This window comes from Sus scrofa, chromosome 8 (assembly GCF_054392235.1).
Source record: "Sus scrofa isolate SSC_HxYL_T2T_F1_AM1 chromosome 8, Sscrofa_HxYL_maternal_Yorkshire_Landrace_v2.0, whole genome shotgun sequence".
Taxonomy (NCBI): domain Eukaryota; kingdom Metazoa; phylum Chordata; class Mammalia; order Artiodactyla; family Suidae; genus Sus; species Sus scrofa.
In genome coordinates this window covers 140,775,909-140,791,619 of record NC_139390.1, presented here as the reverse complement: position 1 = coordinate 140,791,619, position 15,711 = coordinate 140,775,909, and the positions used below count along the sequence as shown (strand labels likewise).

The window sequence follows — 15,711 nt, the reverse complement described above, 5'->3', positions numbered from 1 at the left end:
CGGATCCCGCGTTTCTGTGGCTCTGGCGTAGGCCAGCGGCTACAGCTCTGATTCGACCCCTAGCCTGGGAACCTCCATATGCCGCAGGAGCAGCCCCAGGAAAGGTAAAAAAACAAAGCAAAAAAACCCCAGAGTTTAAATCTTGATTGTAAATTCCTGTTCTATGCAAATTCAGTGTTCAAGATGGTGGGTTGCAGAGGAAGATAAAAGTCAATTTTTAGTCAGAAAAATGTTGCTTCTATTTTCACTTCGAATTAGGCACTGACTGCGATGACGATTTTATGGAACAGGTTCATGTCTCTGGAAGGAGCTAAGACTCCTTTCCAGTCAAGTCTTCTTCCATCATCCCAGCCTCTCACCTTAAGAGACCCAGTAATCCTATGGGAGTCAAGTCCAAAGATACGAATTAGGATACTTATGCTGCTGAAAGTATCAATACCCATAATGTAAATTAACCACTGTTGGGGCACACCCTCTCCTTCCTCTCTGTTTCTTAGTGTGATTTACCATTTGAATGTGAAAAACACAGACTGCTAAGATTTGGGCATGAACCTAAAGAGAGGCAAATCAAGGAGGTTCTTGGTCATTGGATTCCAGTTCAGGGCAGTCAACTCCAGGCTAAAGACATACTATGATTCTGTGAGCTACAGTCTGCATCACTAGAAACTATTCTTGGTTTGAGGCAAAAGAGAGGGAAGGAGTTTGAGGAAAACTGAGAGAGTCTGATGGGGGCACAACCTTGCCATATCATCCACAGGATCTTTACAGGGTTTAGGTGCTTGTTCTTGGACTCAAGACCCTGGATCCTGGGAAAATACATTAAACAACCAGTAATGCAATATACTCCCCCAAGGGATTTGTTAGTAATGAAGTAGAAGAAGTTAAGTTGATTAAATTTTGATGGAGGTGGTGGTCTACAGACGGCAAGAGTCCCAGGGAGTGGACAGCCTTTACTACCTTTCCCAGGGAGCTGCATGCCCAGGGAGGGCACATGCTGGGAGCAAGACTTTTTCAAAAGGCGGCAGAAGATGGCATGGGAAAAGCAGAATGCAGTGGACAATGGCCATGCAGCAGTGTGATGCCTCTCTGTGACTCCACGGACTTTCAGCCATTAACATCACCAAGTTCATGAGTGGGTTTCTTGTTGAAAATTCTAAAGGGATCCAATGTGTGTACTTCCTTGGGCTAGATCCCAATCAAGAGGGCCCATAGACAAAGGGCCCTGGAAGAATTACACCGTGGAACTGGCACAACTCATCAGGGAGGGGCCAGACTTGCACAGACTGTGATGTTGGGTGGGAATCACGTCCACCTATAACTCAAGGAGTAAGGGAGCCTGGATGATATTTAGGTTAATGATCAAGGTCCCCACCTGGGTTCCTTCCTTGAAAGGACTCAACTGTATCTTGCATTTAATCATCCTCCTAGAACTTGAAAGGGGGGCTTTCTCCAAAATTGCTGACCTCTGTAAGTAGACAGAAAGCCACCATACCAGTTTCTGCAGAGAGTAAGTCAGCATAAGCTGAGAACTGGGTGTGGGAACGTGGGCATCTATTAAAGCAGCATGTCCTCCACATGACGAAGTAGCCTGCCCAGCAGTGGTCCCAACAGGGCAGCACAGCGTGGGAAGGTCATTGATTAAGGCTCCCATTCATTTCTCGATGTTAACACAGAAAGTCATAAGTTGGTTTTATCACCTGACAGCATATGAATTAGTTTTCACTGATACTTATTAAAATGCGGGGTTTTGAGGCTTAGACAGAACCCAACTGAAAGGGAATCTCAGAGAGTAGAGTCCAGGGTTCTTTATTTCAAAAGGCAACTCAGAATCCCTAAGTTCAGTGGAGTTTGAAAATGACCGCTCTTTCTCCTTTATGCCCACAATGTGAGCTGTTTCTGAATATGCCCACTATTACTCTCATGTCCTGTGGCCAGATGGCCAATGTCTGCCAGGTCCTTCAGTATTCCCATCCTGTCTCTACTGTTGCCACTCAAGTAACCTCTGCGAAACACAGGATGCATCATCAAAATGATAACATTGGTTAAATGGCTTAAAGGATTGCTTAATGGTCTATATTTCACGATATGCCTACCAAAACCCCCACTCCCAAGTTTCTGACATTTATCTCCCAGTGATATACCATACACAGAATGGCTGGCCTTCAGAATGATTGGTGTATCAAGAAGTATTCAGCACATGCCATGTCCTCAGCACTATGGTACAGGGGTGCAAATTCTTCAAAATATCCTAAAGCTCTAAGAAAACATCTCTGCTCTCAAGTTACTTAAAATACAGTTATAGTCCATAGTAGTCAGAGTTACAGAAAATTATAATAAAGCATAACAACACCAGTGATAGCAGACAAGCTGGTGGGAATGTAAAATGATGCAGACACCATGGAAAACAATACGGCAGTTCCTCCAGAAATTAAAAATAGAATTACCACGTAATCCAACAATCCCACTTCCGGGTATATACCTCCCGAAATTAAAACAGAATCTGGAGGAGGTAGTTGCACACCAATGTTCACAGCAGGATTATTCACAGTAGCCAATAGGTGGAAGCAGCCTAAGTGCCCATCAATGGATAAATGGATAGGCAAAATGTAGCATACGCATACAGTGAATATCACTGAGCCTTAAAAAGGAGAGAAACCCTCACATGTTACAACATGGATGAGCCTTGAGGATATTATGCTAAGAGAAACGAGCCAATCATAAAAAGACAAATAATTCAGAGTTTTACCGATAGGAGTTACTCAGAGAAGACAAATTTACAAAAACGGAAAGTAGAGATATGGTTGCCATCGGCTGGGGAGGGAGAAATGGAAAGTTAGTTGCTCGGGGCTGGGGCCTGGGAGAAATGGAGTGTTGTTGTTTAGTGGGTATTTGTAAGTGTTGCAAGGCGAAACGTTCTGGAGATGGCGTGCACAACAGGGTGAACATACTTAACACTACAGAACTGGACACTTAAAAATGGTTAAAGTGGTAAATTTCACATTAGGTGTATTTTATCACAACAGTAAACAATTATAACAAAACAAACAACTTGGTTGCTTTTTGGCTTACTTACCTTTGTGAAAAGCCTCCATCCCTAAGGCAGCTGCCCACCATAATACGGCACCATTCTACCTGGACATGGTGGATGCCAGTGCGTACGCTGCCTAGATCACTTGAAAATTTTCTCACCTGAGACAGATTTTCTAAGCTTCTCAATTTGGCCATTTTCCTCCCACAAAGGCTGGAAGGCTGTTCTCATGGGTTCCCGCTGGTGTTCTTCCCCAGACAGCCTGGAAGGAAGAAAGGAGGTGTATCAGCACTTTAAAACACTGAATGTCCTTCAAGGACGCACCTGGTCCACAGAGGCCATCACCACAAAGGTAGGTACATTAATCATCTTCGCTGCTGGAAATGAAGGAGAAGAAATAAATAAACAGCCCATCATCACGATCAGGTATCAAAAGTTCATTTTAGGTCATACCCCCATTAAAACAAATTTCAATGCTGTCAGGAGCAATGTCATGCTTCTTCTGTAATTTTTTTTAATCAGTAATTCATGCAGGGAGGAAGCACCCTCCCTTTGAGATCCATAATGAGTGTTCCCGTCAATTTCTCTACCTTTCCATTTTGGGTGTTCTCAAAGAAAGCATAGACAAGTGCTCCACATTTACCCCTGCATTAAGTGCCTCTGCCTTAAATAAATATTAAGTCAAGTTAATGCAACTGGTTAGAAAGTCAATAACCTAGGAAAGACCATCAGCATTTTTCTCTGTGTTTGTGCTTTATCATGTGGAGTTATCATTTTAATGTTACTAATTAAATCTTTTTAAATGACTCCTCTTCTTTCATATGCATCTATATAGGAATGTTAAATACAGCTAAGAAAGAAGATAAAGATAAATATTTGCTCTCTCACCTGCCCAGTGATAACGATGGCTAGTATCTTGGGATGTGCCTTATAAAAGATTTTTTTTTCATGGATACACACACATAAGTAGATGAATAAAATATTTTGGAAAAATTAGATACCATTGCCCATTTTGGTAGGCAAATTTGGCAGGATTCTGAGGTAGCTTCCAAAATTTTCATAGAATTCTGAAGTAGCCAGATGCATCCCAACAATATCCATTGACCTCCAGGAACTCCAGAAAGACTGTTGGGGCAGGGGAAGCGCAGGCCCTGCCAAGCCCAGGAAAACAGCCCAAAGAGCACATCCTATTGATGAAGAGGAATCAACACCATTTTTATGCAGAAAGGACAAAACATTATTTTGACTCCTTTAAATGGGTGGATTATAGGAAACGAGAAAGGATAAAGGAAGATGGACTCCACTTCCCATTCCAAGAGGTAGCTTAGGGAAAGAGGCCACTACCTGCTGAAATCAGCAGTTCTTTAGGAAAAAAAGAAGTCAGGGAACTGCTGAGGACAAAATACAGTTACAGCTATTAGGTTGGAAGATAAGCAGGTTTTTTTTTTTGTTTTGTTTTGTTTTGGTTTGGTTTGGGTGTTTTTTTTGCCTTTTCTGGGGCTGCTCCCACGGCATATGGAGGTTCCCAGGCTAGGGGTCGAATTGGAGCCGTAGCCACCAGCCTACGCCAGAGCCACAGCAGCACAGGATCTGAGCCGCGTCTGCACCTACACCACAGCTCACGGCAATGCCTGATCTTTAACCCAATGAGCAAGGGCAGGGACCGAACCCGCAACCTCATGGTTCCTGGTCGGGTTCGTTAACCACTGCGACACGACGGAAACTCCAGATAAGTAGTTTTGAATCAGAAATTCTTTAGGTTCCATCATATTAGTGTTTTTAAAATATGGTAGCTCAACTCCCACCCTACCCCACCCCCCCAAGGTCTAGCCAGTGACAAAGAGCATTAAAATAAAACTTGAATAAATAAACAAAATCCTGAGCCCACATTCTATGCGAGGAACAAAACAAAGCCAAAACTAATTTTTTTTTTCCTTCTAATAGTATGCCCAAAGAAGAGAATTTTTCTCACACTGTTCAACCCAGCTATCATCAGATTCCCATGGGTAGGAATGTCAAGCTTACTAGTATGTAAAAGAATTTAGATGGCTTTTCTTCTTTCTTGAAAATACAGTCCTTTGAAACCCAAGGAAAAATAGGTTAATGCTGAAAAAATTCTGATTCCTGACAGCTTCCGCTCTTAGAAGAGTTTATTTTTACTTTGGCCATTATTATTTATTAACAGTAAAAAGATTAGACACATCTCATTTTCTAATATGTTTTCTTTAGTCTCAGAATACACATTTACATTAAGTAATTCACTTTTCTCAATGGATTTACTTCTAAAGAGATGGCATATATATCCATATGTCATCTTGAAAAGAAATCTCTGACCAGCATTCTGGATTTTCCTTTCTGTTATAGATGACTATAGAACGTGATAACATATGGGTACTTGTATATATGTTTCAGGTATTGACAGCAGTCAGCATCTGACTGCGATTCTGAGAGAAAGGGAGTCAATCAACTGAGCCCAGCAATTTCCCTGGAGTTCCTCCGGGGGCACTTTCCAGACTGAAGTACCAGGAGGGGGAAGATGAGTAGATGCTCATGACCTCTTTGAGTTGAAAAGACAATCACTGAAGTTCAGGCGGGCTGAGAGAGCTACAATTTGTGGGTCAGAGTACTAGAAAAGAGGGAGCTATCCAGAAAAAGAAATTTCCAGAATGCTTGTAAGCACCCTCTCCAGCTTGTTGCTGAACATTAAGCTAGGCGTGTGCAGGATGAAATTCCATAAAGTCAGACTGTCCACCACCAGGGTGCTGTCAGCAGCCAAACAACTGCCAGGGCTCATGCCGACATGGGAGATGAGGGAGTTCTGACAAGCCAGAATGGACAGCCCTCACTGAATGTCTGGGGCATTCGGTACATACCCCAAAAGAGCCCTGCCTTAGCAGTAGGACTAAACCAGCCTCAGAGTATGAGCTACTCTAAATTTTCTCTATCAAAACTTTAAACAATCCTCAGAAGGATCAAATGGAACAGCAGATGACTTAACTGCCCACCAGAACAAAGCCCAGTACCCTTTAAAAGAAGACAATAAAAGCCAGACACTTAGCAATGTCAAGTTCATGATCTTCAACCCCCAATCAAAAATGACTACACATACCCTCAGAAGCAGGAACATGGAACCTGAAACTAGGAGAGCCATCAGTTGATAAACACAAAACCAGAGTCGGAGACAAAGAAATTTCAACAGGTGTTACTTATAAATGTGGCCAAAGACAAACAAACATGACAAGGAGGAAAACTACTACATACAAACAGAGACATTATTTTTGTATAGTAAAAGTGCATTAGGTGAGCTTAACATAAATATAAGCACAGAAGACAAAAATGCCAATGAACTTGTAGACATAGCAATTCAAGTTACCCAAAAGGAAGCTCAAAGGGGGGAAAAAAAACTAGCAAGAAGAAAGTTAGCTAAACCTCAGAGATGTGTGGGGCCATTTAAACAATCAGACACACAGCTGGAGCCTCAGAAGGAAAGACAGGGAAAAAATTAGGGGAGAAGTTTTTGAAGAAATAAGAGGCAATTTTTTCTCCCAAACTTGATGAAAACAGCAACCCCACGTGTTTAAATTTTCAATGAGTCCTAAGCAGGATATCACAAAGAAAACCACAATGAAGCTTTTCATAATCAAATAATACAGAGAAATAAAGTTTAAGCCACCCTGTGTACAGAGGGACAAAGATGCTCTCAGACATCACAAAAACAACGCAAGCCAGAAGATAATGGAATAGCATCATTTACGTTCTGGAAAAAGAAAAAAAGAAAGCTGTCAACCTAGAATTCTACATCCAGCAGAATACACTGCAAAAATAAAATACAGTCATTTTGAACAATAAGCAAAAGAAAAGGTGAGACAATTTGAACTATAAGGATTTGAACTGCTCCTGTACTATAAGAAATAGTAAAGCAATGTTTTAGGCTGAAGAAAAACGGTTCCAGATGAAAACGTAAAACCAAGAACAGTGGGAGAAAGAAGCCATACTGTCTGAAAGGTGAAGATCACAGGGTGTAGAATCCTGAGATTGACACTTAATGGAGCATCAGTTTCCTCCTCTGTAAAATGAGGGTAGTTAATGCCTGCATTACAGAGGTGTTGCAAAGATTCAATGACATGAGGGAGCCAAAGCACTCAGCACAGTGACTGGAAACACTATGCCTCAGATCACAGCTATTATTGTCATGAGCTATTAAAAGTGCCAGAAGATTGTTGTTAATAACTCTTGATGAATACGTTCGCACCAAGTCCCATAAATGCAGAAAAAGAGAAAGGGTGTTCAGCCTTAAGCTTTATAATTTATCTTGGAGACATGTGATAGTTAAGCACATTAGAATTACTAAGTATCTTAATATCTTAGTATTAGAGATGTGGGGAAACAAGTATCAAGACTTCACAGGTGAGAATGGAAGACTCCCAACTTCTGGATGAGTGACTGGACACTATCCTATTTGTTTGTAACGTAAAAATCTCATAATATTTCTGACTATTAGGTAAATTTGGGGCTTTCATTATAAATCCATAAAAGTTGTCAAATAAAAAATAACTATATTTTTTCTTGATTCTTTGTTTCATTAGGAGAAAAGAACTTAAGTACTTACCTGCTTATGATTCTACAAAATAACCACTGCAATGGATATTCTTTACCAGCCACACTTAAGACCAACATGCATGTGGAAGAACATAAGGAAATGAACTATCCAACTTATTAGTAGTTGAATGGATCAAATACCCATGTATGTAAAATACAATGTAGTAGCAATTGTAGCATCAGGCCCAGCTGCCTGGGTTCAATTCCTATTTCACCCTCCTCAATCACTGTGGCCTTGGGGAGATACATAACCTTTTTTTCATCTCCTAATGAGAGAAACAAGAGTATCTATCTCATAGGGTTGTCGGAAGCCTGAATCAGTTATGACCTAGTGTGTTTGGGATGTTAAGAGGTTGCTACTATATTGCATAAACAGTGATGTGAGGGCTGCATTTAAAGTTACAGAAATTGTTTATTAATAGTGACACTGCATAAGTCAATTCCCTTCTCAGAATGTATTTCAGGTTTGAAGTTACTATTTTCAAACTGCCTAAAGGTAAAACATGGTTGTTACTAGCATTATTTCTAGCATTTTAACGTGAAATACTGGCTTAATTTGTTTGGAAAGAAGGGGACAATCCTTCCAACCCAAAGTTCCTACAAGGCTCATGACAGCATCTGGAGTGAAGCGACTGCTAATGTTCCGAGAAGACAATCCTTGGTCCGATTGCAGTAGCAAGCTTTGCTCTAATCATTCAGCTGAACAAACAAAACCCAGGATTTAGTTATTTTCCCAGAAACTAGATAAACAGCCACTTCCTTTTTAGTGTCTCTTTTTAAAGCAGGAGGGTCCACATCTCTCCTAATCATCACTTCATTCTATATATTTTAAAAGCTGCTTTTTCTAGATTTTTGCTATTTCAGGCATAAAAAATATCATAGGTACATATGCCCTTTAAATAATGTATGAGTGTAAATAACATGCTGTTTTTTACATATAAATTTTAAACCACAAATTAACTCAATGGTCTTTTCGGGGTCAGTGGTACACTGTCAGACTTACTCGGTTGTCTGGACATAAACCCACTCAGTAAGGATACTGGAACTGGAGGAGGCTTAAAAAGCATCAGAAATGTTGACCACTCTGGAGACAGGCTGTTTTCTATCATCTTTTTCAAGGACCACATGGTCTCTCCCTGTTTCATAAGGTCTCTGTTTCTCTTGGCACATTTGATCTATTCTCTTTTTTGCCACCTGACTTCTGTCTTGTGATAGTTTCCATTCCGTTATAGCTTTGACTTACACATAACTGCTATGGGTTTTATCTTACAGCTTCTCTGAATGTACCCCTCAGTTCCAATCTTAGTATTTTTCCTGTTCAATTCAAATTACTGGAGAGAGAGGGAGATTTAAATATCTGATGATACAGCTTACTTGAGTAATCAATAGACTTATGGTCAAATTATAGATTGGTGAGTCAGGTGCCCATCCCTGGTCCAGGTGGGAGAGATCACATGGTACAAACCACTACCCCCCCACCCCCAGCCCTCCATGTATTGCGTCCATGGGTGGGCAGCTTCCACGCGGAATGTGGGCAGGCGGTCATCAGAAGTATATCTAGGAAATACAAAGAAAACAAGCCATGTCCAGGCTACTCTCCGTAAAAGACGCTGTTTACTTGATCTGCCCACTCTTTTGAACTGGGTCTTGAATGCAAATGTTGGTTGAGTTCATGTTGGTCAGATATTTCATAGCAATATTTCATAGGCTTATTTTAGCATAAAACGTCACACATCAAAAAGTTGCAAGTTGAGAATTACTGAAATCATACCTAGAAACAAATTATAAACAATTCATTAAATGGTAAATTTAAATCTAAATGTAAATGCAAGTTACGGCTGGAAATAATCTTTCCATATAGCCACAAAGTGGTTCCTCATTTAACGAAACCTTGAGTGCTTTGGGCTCGGTGAAATTTTTCCTTTTGCCATTATTATGACTCTATGCTAGCTGATGATTCACACCGACACCCTAAAAGTTCCTGCGAGGCTGACTCCCTCCGTGTGTCCAGGCTATGTTCACTGAGGTGTATCCTCAGCCTCTGAGGTAACAATTCTTAATAGTGGACCTTTAAAGTTCAATTTTATGAATTGCATCTCTGCTGATCTCGACACTTCTTTCCTTGTTCATTACTGCAGAGAAGCATGCAAATAATGCAGATACAGTAACTGCAATATGCCTTATTCCCCATGTTGCTAGGAAATACATATCCCTAGATTGTCTGGTTTTGTTTTCCAATTAATATATTTTTTACAGTGCAATACTTCAAACTTATAGAAACTATGGAAGAACTCTATAAAGGAATTGCAAAATTCCTTCATCCAAATTACCAAACTGTTAATATTGTACTATGTTCTCTCTCCCTCTTCTCTCTTTCTCTCTCTGTATATACATTTTCTCATTCATTCATTCATACAGATTCATTCATTCTCCTGTCAGTGCCACTTTGATCACTTTCTCTTTTTCTTGGCTATTACATAATACTCCAGTGACCGTCATTTTTTAGGTCTCCTTTTATATACATGAACAAGAGTTTCTCTAGGGCCGTAATCCTCAAATTATAGTTCACAGATCCCTGGAGGGTCCTGAAGAGTTCATAAAGGCACAATTATTTTCATGATAACATTAAGATATTATTTGCCCTTGTCACAGTGTTGACATTTGTCCTGAAGTTACAAAGGTCATGGTGGGTCACACCTCCAGGTCTTCATCAAGGGAGTGACGGCAACGAGTACTAGTTGTCATTGTCTTTCTCACACTATGCAGTGTGGGGGTTTTAATGCAATTTATTTTTAAAATGTGTTTTTGCTGTTGTTGTTGTTGTTTTGCTTTCAGGGCCACACCTGCAGCATACGGCATATGGAAGGTCCCAGGCTAGGGGTCTAATAGGAACTGCAGCTGCCGGTCTAAACCACAGCCACAGCAACATGGGATCCGAGCTGCCAACTTCGACCTACACCACAGCTCACAGCTACGCTGGATCCTTAACCGACTAAGGCCAGGGATCGAACTCACATCCTCATGGATACTAATCAGGTTTGTTACCGCTGAGCCACAGCGGGAAATCCTAAAATGTCTTGATTTAACTTTGATTTTATACATGAATTTTATTTTCCATTATTATTAATTTTATTATTATTAATAAATGTTAATTTTTTAGATCTAGACCACTGAGTACACATCTTTTTAATATTCTGTGTGATGAAATGGGAAGAAGCATGAAGCATTTCTGCTGCAAATGAAGTAGGATGTTTGCTCACCTCAAGGAAAAGCACTTACATGATTGTCTAATATGAGAACTGAGCCAGACAGTCTTTTCATGGAAAGTCACTTCACTTGAAAGTATAACTAATTCAGACTCAGATATTTGCCAACTTCAGTATCTGAACAAACTGAGGTTGTGACCTTGAGAAAAACACCTGACAGCCTTTGCTGCCCACACTAAAACTTGAGAATGCAAATAATATTTAAAATTTTGGAAAACGTATATCTGCCACCATGAGTTTGACATCTCCTTAATATCTAAAGTTTTTTTCTGATAAGATCTGTGATGATATTAGTGACTGTTATAGTATAACAAATGTATCAATGTTTGGAATATCTATATAACTCAGTGAACCAATATTTTGCAGATGACTAATACATGATGTTACAAATAATGTAGGAGTCAAAGAGGCCCTAACAGGGTAAGTTAGGCCAATGCATTGTAACACAAAATATTTCCTAATATTGTTTCAAATTTCCCATGACTACTATCCTTTCGGAAATTAATGTATGTTAAGTTTCGATGTGATATCAAAAAAGAACATCCATAATTATCTGAGACAGCTATTAAAATAATACTTTCCTCTCCAGCTATATATCTATGGGAAGCTAGAGTTTCTTCATATGCATCAACAAAACAACATAGTGCAGCAGACTGAATGCTGGAGAGCTGAGAATCCACTTATCTTCTACAAAGCCATATCTGAAAGAGATGTGTAAGTTTAAAAAAAAAGTCACTTTTATTCTTGTACATGTGTGTTCTGGAAAATAGAATTATTTTAAAAGGTGATTTATGTTAACATGTAATAGATTCGTTGTCCTTGTTTCTAAATAAATTAATTTTTCAGCTTTAAGTTCTAATATGGTAGGTATAACCCATATAAGCAAGAACTGTTTGGGATTCTCTATAATTTTTAAGAATATAAGGGGCTTCTGAGACGGCAGAGTTTGTAGATAGCCTCTCTAGGCCATAAATCTGGAAATGAGTTTGTGAAGCTATAGGTTACGCTTGTCTTCAACATTGCTAGATAATGTCAAGTTGCTCCCCCATCCAATCTCAAATTATAGGTGCCTATATGCAAGGTGAGAGATGACAGCTTTAATGAATTATCATAATGCATCCTTAACATGAGTTAATTCGTTATTAAGCAGAAATTGTTGGAGTTCCCCTTGTGGCTCAGTGGTAATGAACCCAAGTAGTATCCATGAAGATGCAGGTTCAATCCCTGGACTTGCTTGGTGGGTTAAGGATCTGGCGTTGCCCTGAGCTGTGGTGCAGGCCATCAGCTATAGCTCTGATTTGACCCCTAGCCTGGGACTTTCCATATGCATGGGTGCGGCCCTAAGAAGACCAAAAAAAAAAGGCAGAAATTGTTTAGGTATATTGCAGAAACTATTTAAGACAGCATTAAAACAATTTGGTTCCACTAAATGCCATCTTTATAATATTAAATAAAAGAAAAAGTCAAATAGCATCAAATCTTTTTGAATAAGTATAGAGGTTAAAAGAACCCAAAGATGTTAAATTTCCTTACAATATTTTATTAATAATTAAGTCAAATAGGTATACGAGACAACCAATAAATTGAAAATATTATGTATTTCTTGTGTGTAGCTACAATATATAATTATTCAGGGAGCCTATGCACTGATTAAAAGAGGTGCAATGATTAAAAGCATGCGGTCTATTACCATGTAAAATAGGTTTGGGATTAATTCTACAACTGTTTGATATTTAAAATGAGTGTGTAATTCAGTATATTAAAGAGTTTTATGTACATACAATAGGAAACCATTTAAGATTTCTTAACATTAAAATATAATGCAAAGAAGAGGTAGAAAGAAATTATATTAATTCTCCCAGAGCAAGACATTATAATAAGCTGATTCATACAAGTTTTAATTTTAAATTTACGGGTTAAAAAGAATGAAAGCCTTTAGGTCTCGATGGAATGAGATAAGATTAAAAGCCCAACAGGGAATTTTTTTGGAGATCTTCTCTACAGATAGCACATCACCAGGATCTCAAGGAAGAAATGGCCTTTCAATCATACCTCCTGAAGGCATAGGGAATTTTATCATGTCTCATGTATAATGAAACATTAATGTGGTTTTTCTTGACGGATATAATTCTGCGTGAGTCATTCATTTCCTACACCAGTTCTCACTCATTGTAAGACCGATCTGGTTTGGTACTTATAATGAGAATTTGTTTTCAAAATGGTAACTGAATCCATGGTGGGGGGGGTGAACATTTTCATTTATAGGAGGAGTTTTCTTTAGAGAGTAATATTCACTGGACTCTGTATTCATTGAACTAAAGGGTTTAGTGGATCATCCTTAACACATCAGAGGATCCTTCCTCTAATTCCCCTTCAGGTTCAGAAATGACATGAACTATTCTTTTTTTTTTTTTTTTGCTTTTTAGGGCCCCACTCACGATATATGGAGGTTCCCAGGCTAGGGGTCCAATCAAAGCTGCAGCTGCCAGCCTACACCACAGCCACAGCAACGCCAGATCTGAGCCCCATCTGCAACCTACACCACTGCTCGCAGCAATGCCAGATCCTTAACCCACTGAGCAAGGCCAGGGATCAAACCTGCAACCTCATGGTTCCTAGTCAGATTCGTTTCCGCTGCACCACAACAGGAACTCTGATATGAACTACTCTTTATGAAAATTATATTCATTAAGGCATTTACAGTAGTGAGAACATACTTCACGTTAATAAACGGCCTAAATTCGTGGCAGAGGTCTGCCTTAGTCAGAAGTGTTCACCATATGTTGGGGCCTCATGCCGCACCCAGAGAAAAGCTATCTGACACTCAAAACCAACTGTCCGTGCTGGGCCCCTGAAGTGCAGTGCAGATGAAAGGCAAGCCCGCAAACACACTGATGCAGGGATGGCTCCATCCCACCTCTTTTCTGCAAGGTGGACCCAAAACTAGTTTAGGCTTAGAGCTATGACCTCACAAGGGATGCACACAACTGAAGGAATAAAAACATTCAGGAAGCCACGCAATACAGATAGCTTCACAGCTCTGCCCTGTGGGATTTTATGAGGAACACCTATGAGCCAGTAGGCCTTCCAGCCCAGGAACGCAGCTCCGACTTGCATGTGTGGCTCTGGCTGTCTTGCAACAAGGCTGAGTAAGCCAAGAGCGGGAAGAGAGGTGGAAAGACTTCCCCTCCTCTCTCATCTTCTTTACTCTCTGGGTAAAGAGAGTAAAGAGAAAGCTAACCAGGGGGAAAAAATGTAATTGTAATCTATACATGTAAGGATGACCTGACCCCCTTGCTGTACAGTGGGAAAATAAAATAAATAAATAAATAAATAAATAAATAAATAAAGAGAGAAAGCTAACCAATCTCTTTTACAACGCCTTTGCCCTTTTTCTAACTTGTGTCTTAAAATAATCTGGAAGAAATACTGTGCCTTTCACGCAACATAATATTGGACTGAATCTGGTGAATGTGTATGAAAACAACTAGCGGGATTTAAACAACTTGAAATTGGAAATCCTCAATCAAGATTCCTGTAGGCCATGGGAATGACCTGAAGACCAAGGCAAAATTCTGCAGATCAAACTCACGTGGATATTATCTCTGGACACAGTCCATGGAGTCTCCACAGTCACAGCTCCTTGACTTCCTCTCTCCCAACCATTTAGCCATTTCAGGATTTTCTGTCTTCTTTCTCCCTCACACCTTCTCTTGAAGTTACTTCTCTGTGCACCAGGACTATTTATTTCTACTATTACCTTCCCTTTTAAAAAATTCTCATTATCAGGCTCACACTGACCATTAGATTATTAAAATCTAATTATTATTATTAAAAGGTATGTGAGTATATGTTTCACCTAGACCAGCTTTCAGTATACCCTTAGCTGCCTTCAAATCTAAGTTGCCCTTTTCTCAGGCAGTTGAACCTGGCAGGTTATTAATAATTCCAAATTAAATCAGAGAATCAAACAGAAGAAAAACTGGTGTTGAAAACAGATCCATCTTCTCAAATGAGCAGGCTCACGATAATCACATTACCCTTCCCTCTCCGTATCCAAGTGGCCTGTGAAATCCTTAGTCACTGGTACACATGATCCAAGGGCCACCTGTTGGTTTGGATCAGAGATTCCTGTGCTGAGAGGTGTGTTCCTGTGCACAGGTGTGTTCAAGAGAACCTCAGAAGGCACAGGGATGTAGAGGAGTCAGGAGCCCCAAGGAAGCTCCAGGTATTTCCACTGATAGAGGAGAAAGTGCCAGCAAAGTGTGGGGAGCAATACAGACCACAAGATCCTTGAAAAGAAGTGGAACTAAGGAGAAGCCTGGGTCTTGTGAGGAAAATAAGAAATCAGCTAGGACATAATTGCTTCCGTAAAACTTCATAGTCTTCAATGAGCTTCCAAGTTATTAGCACTCCTTGAGGACCAGGAAGCACGTCTAACAGCAGCTGTTGACATCTCCGCCACTCTGGGCTCGATGGTGTGCTTCTCCGGGCCCCTTCTCAGTCACCTTGTGATTTGTTCACTGACATCTGTTCAAAGCCCACTATGGACCAGGCACCATCCTAAGCCTTGGGATACAGTGGTGGGCACCAAGAGACGCAACCCTGCCCAGAGTGCAGTTTGTTGGGAAAGACTGATACTGTATCTGTCCAACAACCACTCCTCACATATAAAACTGAAGCTGCAGCAGTGCTATGAGGGAGAAGCAAATGGTATTCTGAGAGCACACGATAGGAAATGGGCAGATAAGGGAAGGCCTCCCTGGGGAAGCAAACTTGGACTTAAAAACGGAGAAGAATAGATGTTAAGTGGGTGAA

The 15,711-nt window shown here is 40.2% G+C and overlaps 1 long non-coding RNA gene across 1 annotated transcript in view; it reads right to left on the bottom strand.

Annotated features, from left to right (window-relative positions):
• Window positions 1–460: 460 nt before the first annotated feature.
• The window catches only part of LOC146401097 (uncharacterized), a 145,185-nt gene continuing 129,934 nt past the window's right edge, over window positions 461–15,711 (bottom strand). The window contains exon 4 of the long non-coding RNA XR_014813571.1: window positions 461–3,290. This is a non-coding gene — a long non-coding RNA (uncharacterized LOC146401097). The remainder of the gene's footprint in view (window positions 3,291–15,711) is intronic.